General features: G+C 36.7%; 1 protein-coding gene across 4 annotated transcripts in view; it reads right to left on the bottom strand.

The window, feature by feature from the left end:
* Positions 1 to 12,658, bottom strand: part of LOC5571895 (1-phosphatidylinositol 4,5-bisphosphate phosphodiesterase) — a 365,353-nt gene that overhangs the window by 30,519 nt on the left and 322,176 nt on the right. The gene's annotated exons all lie outside the window — the stretch shown is intronic.

Below are 12,658 nucleotides of genomic sequence, written 5' to 3'. Positions count from 1 at the left end.
AATTCATAATTCGAAAAACATTAATTTCATGTGCTCGTGTTACCCATTTATGATAAATCTCGCGTAACATTACTAAAGGACCTATGTACAAATGAGAGATCTCTCCTCTCTCGTTCTCTTTCGATTATAACAGTGGAACACTAAAGATTTTGGGAAGTTTTTCACTATAGATCGAAAGTCAATTTCCTTGACTAGCGTTTCATACAAAAAACGCAATAGATGAGATTAATGTGACTCAGTTATTAATGAAAGAGAAAGTAAACAAAGAGAGCCTCTCAATGTTAGATAGGTCCTTTAGTGTTGTTACGCGAGAAATATTATCATTTTTATGGTGTACAAAAGTTAATTTGAAAATATAAATATGAATTTTGACATTGCATTTTGATGATGTATTTTAGTACTAAATTGATCGATCTTGAAAGGTGGCACCCAATACCGGACACGATCTGGAAATGCCTCGAATTATGTGAATTTGAACATCTTTGAATGTGTTTACTATAGGAATAGTATATAATTGCCAATTCAATGCATTTGCAACATTTACAAGAACAATTTGAGTTTTTCTTAGTTTGCAAGATGTACAACGAAAACCTCTTACATATATGATGAAAAATAGCACATTTTACGATGTTGTTCTGAATGTTCATTGTTCTTAATTTTATTGCATGTTTGATATCATGATTGACGGAATCCATGAAAAATTAATGTATTTTGAGACAATGGTCCAATAATTACAAAGATATCAAATAACAAATCAAGCTGTCCAAAACTGGGGGACAGGATATGCTCAACCAAACTTGTAATTTGTCCATGTTTAGTTCAATGATGGTACAAAATACATTCATACTATCAATTAAGTATTATGTTCGAACAAGTTGGCGTGATCCAAATTATTTTTCCATAATCAAAGTAATAACTAATAGGCTCAAAATTAAGGCGATACGTCAATTTTTTTAAAATTTTCAAACTTTTGTACTTTTTTGAAAAGGCGTGCATATTTCAAGGATATGTTATTCTACGCATACATTAGTCTCCATAATAGCTTCCTTTTCTACTAATACACAATCTTGATTGGACCATGATTTCTCAATTTTTCGACTTTGTCCGGTATTGGGTGCTGTCCGGCACTGGGGGATCTCCCCCTATCTAAGTTCTTAAAATCCACTCATTTTGACAGAAATTTCCAAATTTTTTTCAAAACATAATTTTTTTTAGCTTTCACACTCTTGAATAGAATTTGATTAGTTCCTCATAAAGTTATTTATGAGATGTCGTTTAAATTTCAGGTCAATCGGTTTGTTAGATGCTGTTATACAGATCCCTAAACTTGACCAACTTGACTAAACTTGTTGGAAAATCGGCCTTCGTGTACTTTATTCTTGGCAGTACTGTATATTCTATTACAGTGAGATTCCGTTTTTGGCATGCTCCGTTTTTGGCATGCTCCGTTTTTGGCATGCTCCATTTTTGGCACCCCCCGATTTTGGCAACAAAATGGATCCGTTTTTGGCAACATTTCTGAATACCATTAAAATTTGTACATTTTTGTAAATATTTTCGTGTCTGTTGCATTAGTCATTTGAATAACAGGTCAACTCCACACCGATAACATTTCAGAGCACCATTTTTGTCGATATTCCCTCAAATCTCACCAACTGCTAAGGGCTCCCGTACGCGCTTGTTTACTTCGGGATGGTCACTGGCCATGCACTTGCAACGATTCATGAGGCCAATAATCTCCACTAGTATCTCAACTAGAGACAAACCTCTTTTCTTCGGCATTTATACTGAGAGACCAGCCCACTTGAGTCTACCCACCTAGTGGTAGACTATACACTAAAAAAAACACTTTCCTTAGTATTGTTTGGGCACAAGCACCGACATAAGAGGAACAAAAATTATATGACTCATACAGAGTTACAATCATAAATTTTCACTGTTTTATTATGGCACTGTATGTATTGCGTATCTGAAAATACACCGTTGTAATAGATATAAATACCGAAAAATGTCGTGTATCATAACATTTAAGGAACATCATGAAATAAATTGCATTATTCTAGAGAATTGAAAAAGTGTCAATATATAATCCATGAAAAGAGTGTATATTTTAGTACATTCTATATTATATTTTAGGAATTCCACCGGCACCATGACAAATGCGAACACAGTCGGAACTACGCTTTATTCTCAATAATATCATTGCAGCGTGCGATAAAAGCGATTGACAGTGTTTTGTGGTATTGATATGCACATTGATCTTTCTGCGTCAACTATTTAGAGCTACGTTCTCTCTTTGTTAGAGATTCTGTAAGACGTTAGATATGTTGAGACGATCCAGAATTCTATACAAGATTTTTAATCAAGGATACGGGTCTGAACATAGTCAAGATGTTCCCACGAGATGGATCTATGATAATCCTTCGGGCATTCTCGGTTTTTGGGAGACTTCTCAGAAATTTTAACAAATTCTTGAGGATATCTGCAGATTCCTAGCGGACACTGAGGGTTTCTGGCGGGATCCTTTGAATGTATAATTGGGGGTTATGTCCAAAATCTGGTGATTCTTGAGAATTGACACTTGAAAATTTTCAGCAATATCGCAGCGGAATCCAAAGATGCCAATTCCTAGCAAAATCCTTAGCGGGATCCTGAGAATTATAGGCGAGATCATACGGATTTCTAGCGAGATGGTTCAGAGCCCTAGCGTTTTCCTGTAGATTCCTTACGAGCACCTGAAGATTCCTATCAGGCTCTTGAGGTTTCATAGCGGCATCCTGTAAATTCCTGTTGATCTCATAGGGTAAATATAAAACATAAACAATTATAACTTATTTCAAGTAAAAATGATGTCTACAAAATTATAAGCCGCAATTATGGCGCACCTAATATTTATGTTTGCCTTTTTGAATGCAGTCTATCATTTATTATGAAATGCTTCAATTTATCAGAAACATAGCTTAAAGTAGCAATTCTTAACTTACAGAAATTTGTCAAATTTTCCGCTAAAGTCCAAAAGTTAAACTGGTTTTTATGTTCATCACATTAAAAAAGCAATATTCAGCGCTTTTGTTTTGTAATTACGTTTTGTAAGAAGGCAGTTATGCATTTTTTTTTTCATATTATTTTATAGTTAAAAAAAATATCGAGATCTTGACTAAAGTCACTTATGCGATTATTGATATTACGAGACCCACTCATACAAATAGTGTACATAAAGCTCCCAAAAAATCACTGGAGATTTTTAGGCGTGAAAAGTATGTAAAAAGTTTGCCACAATTAACACTACGGGGCAATAGATTCATAGCATAGTACAACCCTGCGGAATACTGCTTCAAAGTGAATCATTCCGAAGTCTCGACGCCATGTGATTCCATAAGTATCATGTAATAATATTCTTATGATGTTTTCAAAACCAATAGTTGAAAAATAAAATTTCAAATATGGGTTCCGTTTTTGGCAACTGAAAATTTCGACTTTATTGCCAAAAACGGAATCCCACTGTAATTATATTCAAAGTTTACTCTAAGTCATTACTAAATTCAAAGAAAACCTCTTCAACTACGGAATACAAAATATAAAAATATTTAAAAATAGGCACAGAAGAATTTTTCTTGCGCTTTATGTTTCTGATAGAATTGCAAATATGTTTAAATTTTAAAGTTCTTATAGAACTAATTTAAACACTTTGAACTGAGAAGGCCTTTAGAGGTTTATCCGTATATTTTAGGATCCTGCAAAAACTTTAAGCGCATTTTAAATTCAAGTATTTTTTGAGCTTAATATTCTTGGTATATTGAAGGATAAAAATTTATCAAACCATACTGTGAGATTAGGTAATAAAAAAAAACTAACTAAAATATTGGAAAGTTGGCTTTGACTTTACCCAAGTAACCACTAAGCCGTAAAAACTGGCACCAACTCGGTTCTATAGTCGAATAAAAGGCATAGCCAACAGGGCTAACAGGAACTATATCATAATGAAGGGCTGTTAAAAAGCCACTTTTGGCGAATTATTCGGCTGATAAACAGCCTATTCGTACCGAGTCACTGAAATGAGAGATGTCAAAATTTTATAGCAAGCAGCAAAAAAGAAAAAAAAAGTTTATCGTTTATTGGTTTTTTCCTTTTCTCATGCTCTCTTCTGTGATGTTGTTTTTTTTTGCTGCGTGATCCAGGCTCAAACTGCAGTTGTCGGTGTTTTTATCGATAATGCTCGTCGTTTTCCCATCTGCTCCATTGCTGCACAAGTGGATTAGTAGGTTTAACATCGTATTTGAAAGAGATAACTTTGCAGCGGCATGTGTATATTTTTCCAGCTAAATCATGAGCAATCATGGTTATGTCGGCGAGGTTCTGATGGAATGTGTCTAGAGATATTTATTACCACATAGCAGCGCAGCGAAAGCAAAATCCACAGAAAAACTAACCGCTTATCAACCAACACTCCTCCCTTCCCCTTTCCAAACCTTTACAATCGATTTAGTTTATATTTTGTTTCATAACTAAAAATCTCCAGCATCATAATAGTGCATCAATGCAGCATATATCAAAGCATTCATGGCAACGTCTTCCGCCGCAGATTCGTTCTGAAAGATTTTCGGGACTTCGAAGGTCCTGATACATTCGAGGATACATTATTTGCATTGGGTGTGCGAAAAAGAGGCAGATAAATCTGTTTCACTTTTTCTCTCATGCGTTGCCAGTTGCTTACGATATTTTTCGTAGGTGCGAGCGTGATATGAAATCTTTTTTGGCTTCGCAACCCCGATTCATTTTTATTTTTGTAGTGTTTTGCAAACGTCATGACACTAGGCCGTTGAACAGCATTGACGGCCGATGTGAACTGCTTATTGGCACAGGGCTTACAAGCACTAAAATAAAGCGTTATATGCCCATATAGGGCCAATATCAGTGTCTGAGGGTCACAGTGCCTATTAGCAGAAAATGTTTTATGAAGGTAGTAGGCACTGAAAAGCCGTTAAATGGCTCATATGCCGCTTATAGCAGTGCTTAATGGTTACCTGGGTAGAATTATATGACCAAATCAATACAGTACCAGATTAACGGCCTAACTGACAAATGTAAACAAACTGAGTTTTATTCACCTAACACTTTGCTTGGTAAATTACAATCATATAATTCACATATGTTCCTTATAAATAACGTTTTTCACGAAATAAGTGAGAAAAACATAAAGGCGCATTTGATATTCTCTTTCGATACAAACTCTGATGTCAATTTCGCCCAACTTCCCCCCTTGCGGTAACCAGGCGCATTTGAGATTGAGTATGGCAGCAGGGCGCATTTAAAACTGAGTGTGCAGAAGGTCGATAGTGAAGAAGGTTCGTGTGAAAGAGCCTAGGAAAACGGCGAAGCTGATGATAAGCCATTTTATGAGACGTTTCGAAACATATGTTTTTTGTTTGTTTACCAGCTTTGAAACTTGCTGGCGGGCCCATTTATTTACGTTTCTTCTAGTGCCACATTTGGGAGGAGCTCATTTATTAATGGCGTGCAACGAGATTTTCAATCTTCCCCAGTAAAATAAAAATTAGCAGGCAGGGAAGAATTTATTTTATTTACTGGTAACATCAGACATGTAACCGCGTAGAAAAATAACCAGAATGAGGCGAAAGTGTCATCACCAACAAAAACGTTACCAGCGCCATTCACATATCATGCTAGTTTTTAAAACAATAACAATGTGCGGCCCGCCAGAAAACGTCAACCGACTGTCTCGTAAAATGGCTTATTGTCAAACCAGAAAGACGAGGTCAAAAGGCGCAATCGCTGCTGTCAAACTGAAGGAGACGAAAAACCGAGGGGCGCAACAATTCTAAATTTTGATGAATGGCGCATGATGGATTTTTATTTATTTTAACATGTTATTCATAATATGTAAATAAATCAAATGTTTTGCTGCAAAAGTAATATTGTTACGGATCCTACAAAAATGCATCATGCGATTAAATTGTCGGAAACATAATATAGAATTAAAATTACATCCGCTGAACTTCAACTCTATTTTTTTGAGAATGTATTAGGCTTCACATTCGCCCTAATTCTGACTCTGTATTGAAATGTCTAAAGAGAAACTATGTAAGGTATTTTAAAAATGTTTTTTGTTCTTAATTTTGATTCCTCGGTGGGGGGGGGGCCTTCATCGGGGGGCCAGGAGCATTTGACACCCCCCCCCCCCCTAATCCGGGCCTGATTGAAAGTGTATTTACAGAGAAATAGACAAAACACTTTTGTATGTTTTTTTAGAGGGTGACATAAAACTTTTGCATGGGAGTGTATCTATATGAAAAGATTCTGAATGCAGTCAGTAAACAAACTATCCTCTGAGCCGCTCGAAGATATCTCGTAGAAGAAGGTCATCGTTTCAAGCTCCCATATCGTTGAAATGGCGATCATTATTAGCAAATTGGAGCGCGTGTTGGATCGCAATTGTGTATCAGTTGGGGCGGACTGTGGCAGCGTTATAAGTGATCCTAATTCAATTGCTTCTATTGGTATGGATGTAGGGTTACCAAATTTGCTCTCACCGGAAAGAGTACATTCTTCCAAATCTGTAAAAGAATACTAAAGAGTACACTTAGCCTTCCTGAAAAATTCAAAAAGCACTTTTTAATTTTTTTGTAATATGGCCTTTTTTGTTTTTGTTTTGTTTTAATTTTAAAGTCGTTGATCACACTCCCCGTATGGATAACCAACAGCTAGATTTCGAAAACAAAAATGGAAACATTTTCTAATTGCGGCTTTTTTTCGTCTAATGAATACAAACTATTGTCAAATTCACAATCACAGCATCACATATTATTCACATTTAAATTTTTATAGAAACAGCTTTACTAGATTGGACACTGACTCTGAGAGAATCAATTAAATATACCAAAATTTCTTAAAATAACTAGGATTATACAGAAAGTCGTTCGACCTTTTGAAACAATATTGGTTTTTACATAAGTTTTGTTTTCAGAAAAATGTTGTCTCTACTTTAAGTTTTATAAAGGAATTTTCAAAACCGTTTTGAGAAATAGTAGCTTGACTAATTTAACAGCTCACTTTTGTTTTTTCGATAAATATTATATTTTACTGTCAATCCTTTTCATTGCCAGACCTTGTTCAACGATTGCATTGCCAAAACATGATTTTAATAAAAAAAAAATGATCGAAAATTGGTTTAATCTCCAGTATCATAAGGGCGTAACTACAGCTAAATACTTGTCCGGGAGAATGTTTTTGATTGATATTTGTAGTTATAATAATAAATAGTCCTTCGTCATGCTGCATCGTAGAAAGATCCGCAAATTGATATCCAGTACTAATCCGAAGAGAAAGTCGGCGAAAAGAACTCGATCACTGCAGGCAGATACGCCTGTGCGAGAAATTATTCCAAATCAACTAGTTGATTACTTATCAATAGTATTATTGTTGGATCACTTATTTCTGTAATGAGATAAATGAGCGTATAAGTACTTCCTAATCTTTATTAAGTTAATCGTATCAATACGGTTCAGTTAATTGGTGGATCATCTGTGGTATCATTGGAAAGAAATTAATCTCCCATGTAACTTTATAAGCTGAAGTGGTTAATTTTACTCGTAATAAACATAAATGTTTGTTGGGATGGTTATTTCAACAGATTATTGGATTTGTTCGACAATTCTTCATTATATCTGGAAAAGAGTACACTTGAGCCCATTTAGCAAAAAAGAATAGTACACGAATTTTTGAGGCAAAAAAGAGTACATGTACTCTAAAAAGAGTACGTCTGGTAACCCTATATGGATGGACGGTGGGGAATTGAATATTTCAATTGAAGTAATTTGTTCGAGAGGGTGTCGTTTAGATTTGTCCTACATTGTATTGAATGAATCGTATCAAGCAAACGACTTCTTTGATGAGAAATGTGCATGTCGTTTGGATTCGACAGCTGGAACCCTTTTCATCCAAGAGGGCCTTTTCTGGTGTAATGGATGTGATCTGAGACGAGACTCGCGGAGACGGTCTTCTTTTTCTGCGATTGCTGAGTTTTTTTCCTATTCCACTCAGTATTTATATCAATCTTGCGCAAGCCGTCCAAACTCTCACATGACTCTTAGGATGTGATGGTTTGTTCGTTTCAAAGGATTGATATACGAAACCCATAACATTGTTTAGTTTTTCGGCATCACCCATCATAACCCGTTGTGATCAATAGCATCGCAGTATAATTCAATCAAAAAGAATCCTTTTCAAACCAAAAAAGGACACCTTTGCGGTATAGATGTCTCTAGTTTTGTCGAGCTTCCCACTTATCTATTCCGTCATACCATAATTTGTCCCCCTCACCCTATTTCCACAACTGATAGGAAGTAAAAAAGGACGATTCGTGTCTCTTATTTCTTCATCGCACAGAGTGGGGACGAGTGGGAGTAGATTATAATTCTATTTGCTGAGGGACGAGGAAGTAAAGCCGTTTGCCACACGTTAGTAGTTGTCCTCTGGACTAGAAGGGTGAGCGTCAATTGGATTAGGATAAATGTAGGGGATCTCTTTTCACGAAACGACCTGCCCACAAAGGCGATTGGGTCAGATGTACTGTTTACCTACGGTAAATTGAATCGTTGTCAGTTAACTGCTGTATATATCAGTACCGGATAGGGCTTTATCACGTTAGAAGTGAACTTTTGCGTTACTGGATTACTTCGTGTTGGCCGTTCTGGCATCCTTTAAAGAATGTTTTAGACGCATCATAGGTTTTCTGGATCCCTTCGCAAGCACAACGATGATCAATGATTTGACAGATAGCTGTCAGGTATTAGAAGGCCGGCTCCAGAAACACGTTCCCCGCCAATTAGGAGATTTGTGCCACCGTCATATTTACTAAACTACTAAATCGGTATCTATTGACAGTCGTCGAAGGTGAAAAAGCACAGAATACACTGTGTAAAACGCAAAAGACGAAACCAAATATGTGATAATTTCAACTAATTAACAGCATATCCCAATGACTGTTATATACGCAACATAGGTTCCCCCGACGACCCCCTCGCGATGATCTTTGATTTGACACAGTTTGCTTGCAGTTGACTTTATTAGTCCGTCCTCGGCCGTTCGATGCGGTCATTTGTCATCCTTCGTCATGATTCTTTGTGACACGTTTATTGTCGGCAATGGCAGCAGGGCGTTGCATCAACCTTCAAAAGCGTCGTCGTCGTCTGCTACGACTGTAAGCATACGTCAAAACGGGTCATCCTCGCTCGCTACGCGGAACATAGGTAGCCATGGGCTCCATCCCATTACCCCGAACGCCATTACCCCGAACGCCACTACCCCGAACGCCACTACCCCGAATGGGTCATTACCCCGAATAGTATGAGATACAGTACAGTGTCTTGTTTTGCGTGCAAAAATGCGTCTCTAATGAAGGCTGGTAATTAATGGCACGTAAAATTCGTCGGTAAAATGTTCATCATATATATTCCCTTCTTTTAAATGCCAGCTATTCTTTCGAAATATCTTGATGGCAACTATATTCTTCTCATTCTTTCTGAGACAGTGCCTGTTTATCAGCTCAGTGGGCACCTTCGCAATTCAAGGGTTCATTCACAAATTTAATTTCGCCAACAATTGCCATTTTTAACACCTACCCACCCCCTCGTACTTTTTTTTTGTATGTATGGGCTGTAACATTTTGAGGACAACCACCCACAAACTTTTTTGCTCCCTTCAGCGTTACGAAATTTGTTAATTGGCTTTAATAAAATAAGCCTTTTATTGACTGAAAGGAATTCGAATCCATAACCCTCAATATGGTGTTGCTTATCAGATGCGTAATCACCGGTATTTGGACTTGTTGGTGGTGTTCATACTTTAATTTTGTTTTTGAACAAATATTTTTCTTTCTTATGAATAAAGGTTATGTCATAGCATCACGTTGTTACAGTGATCATTCACGTCATAGCTGCAAACATTTCATCAGAAATTATCCCTTCTTTTTTCAATAGGCTGTTCTTTCACGTTTTTGTTGGATAAGCTAGTCACTAATTTTTCCATATAGAACAGCTTTTTATAAAGGAATATATCTCGAAGGCATTCACTAAAGTGATTCCTGCTATAATTCTAATCGGAAATTTTCCCTTTCTTTTATCTTCTTGTATTAAAACAGACAGGTCTCTTATGGATTTACTTACCACTTTCCTGCCATCATCATTTCTTCATTATCTTGAATCAAAAAAATATTTTTTTTTTGTGGGTATCTCACAGAAATTCAAATTAATGATCCCACAAATCAACAAAAGTTCTTACTGTAGCGTCAATCAGAGGCCGCCGATTTTTCTAACATGTACAAGTGTACATGTGCGATGGCGGAACGGTCGTCTATTAGGTTGGTTTTTAGGCGGGTTCCATAGAACAACACTCGCAGCGACTATCTCAGGGTGAACTTCTATTACCATCGCTTACGAAACGAAATCTTTAAGAAGATCTTAATCTTAATGCCCGACACCTATAAAAATGAGTAAAGGAAGTGGCTATCGACGTCCAATAAGAGACTTTACTACATCCTAATTTTGTACATATTATAGCTATGCTTCTCATAATAAATTCACCCTTCTTTTCGAAATAGGCTGTTCTTCAGAGCATTGAAATGTGGCTGTGTGAATCTTCCCAAAATTAGAGGACAAAACTTAGTGTGTAAAAAATATTTGCTGAACAACTAGCTGCTTTTTTATTTTCTAATATTTGAAAAATACATTTTTGAGCCAAACTCGTGAAATACTCAAAAGGAATCGTACAATTGTCTCCCCACTCTCTAACTAGAATATGTCTCAAAATGTTATCCATTCGGGGTAATGGCGTTCGGGGTAGTGACCCATTCGGGGTAGTGGCGTTCGGGGTAATGACTTATTCGGGGTAATGGCTTTCGGGGTAATGGCGTTCGGGGTAGTGGCATTCGGGGTAGTGGCGTTCGGGGTAGTGTCATAGAATCCTTTCGAAATATCTTGATGGCAACTATATTCTTCTCATTTTTTCCGAGACAGTGCCTGTTTATCAGCTCAGTAGGCACCTTCGCAATTCAAGAGTTCATTCACAAATTTCATTTCGCCAAAAATTGCCATTTTTAACACCAACCCACCCCCTCGTACTTTTTTTTTTGTATGGAAATTCTACATATTGTGAATGGGCTGTAACATTTTGAGGACAACCACCCACAAATTTTTTTGCTCCCTTTGTAGCGGTCCTGCCGACCCGTATTGAATAGTTCGAAAGATCAGTGTTCACCATTGAGTTACGAAATTTGTGAATGGGCGTCAATAAAATAAGCCTTTTATTGACTGAAAGGAATTCGAATCCATAATCCTCAATATGATGTTGCTTAACAGATGTGTTATCACCGGTATTTGAACTTGTTGATGGTGTTCATATTTCAATTTTGTTTTTGAACAAATATTTTTCTTTCTTATGAATATAGGTTATTTCATAGCATCACGTTGTTACAGTGATCATTCACGGAATAGCTGCAAACATTTCTCCAGAACTTTGCCCTTCTTTTTTAAATAGGCTGTTCTTTCACGTTTTTTTTTTTGGATATGCTAGTCACTAATATTTCCATATAGAACAGCTTTTTATAAAGGAATATATCTTGAAGGCATTCACTAAAGTGATTCCTGCTATAATTCTAATCGGAAATATTCCCTTTCTTTTATCTTCTTGTATTAAAACAGACAGGTCTCTTATGGATTTACTCACCACTTTTCTGCCATCGTCATTTCTTCATTATCTTGAACCAAAAAAATTTTTTTTTTGTAATTATCTCACAGAAATTCAAATTAATGATCCCACAAATCAACAAAAGTTCTTACTTAGCGTCAATCAGAGGCCGCCGATTTTTCTAACATGTACATGTGTACAAGTGCGATAGCGGAACGGTCGTCTATTAGGTTGGTTTTTAGGCGGGTTCCATAGAACAATACTTGCAGCGACTATCTCAGGGTGAACTTCCATTACGATCGTTTACGAAACAAAATCTTTAAGAAGATCTTAATCTTAATGCCCGACACCTATAAAAATGAGTAAAGGAAGTGGCTACCGACGTCCAATAAGAGACTTTACTACATCCTAATTTTGTGCATATAATAGCTATCCTTCTTATAATAAATTCTCCCTTCTTTTCGAAATAGGCTGTTCTTCAGAGCATTGCAATGTGGCTGTGTGAATCTTCCCAAGATTAAAGGACAAAACTTAGTGTGTAAAAATTATTTGCAGAACAACTAGCTGCTTTTTCATCTTTCAATATTTAAAAAATACATTTTTGACCCAAACTCGTGAAATACTCAAAAGGAATCGTAAAATTATCTCCCCACTCTTTAACTAGAATATGTCTCAAAATGTTATCCATTCGGGGTAATGGCGTTCGGGGTAATGGCATTCGGGGTAGTGGCGTTCGGGGTAGTGTCATAGAATCGTAGCCATGATTTAGCAATTACCGAGAGAGGATGGCTACAGCAGGATCTAATGGGGAAGGACCGAGACATCAAAGGTGCGAATTCTAACCCATGTGATCGGCCATTTACGGTCATTGCTCACGCATACACACGTGTTTAATGGCGCGAGCTCGAATCAAACGACCGATGGACGGGGATGAATATGACCTGCAAAAGGAACA

Source organism: Aedes aegypti, chromosome 3 (genome assembly GCF_002204515.2).
Source record: "Aedes aegypti strain LVP_AGWG chromosome 3, AaegL5.0 Primary Assembly, whole genome shotgun sequence".
Lineage (NCBI taxonomy): Eukaryota > Metazoa > Arthropoda > Insecta > Diptera > Culicidae > Aedes > Aedes aegypti.
The sequence above is the reverse complement of the archived record's forward strand: the minus strand, read 5'-3'. Positions and strand labels throughout refer to the sequence as shown.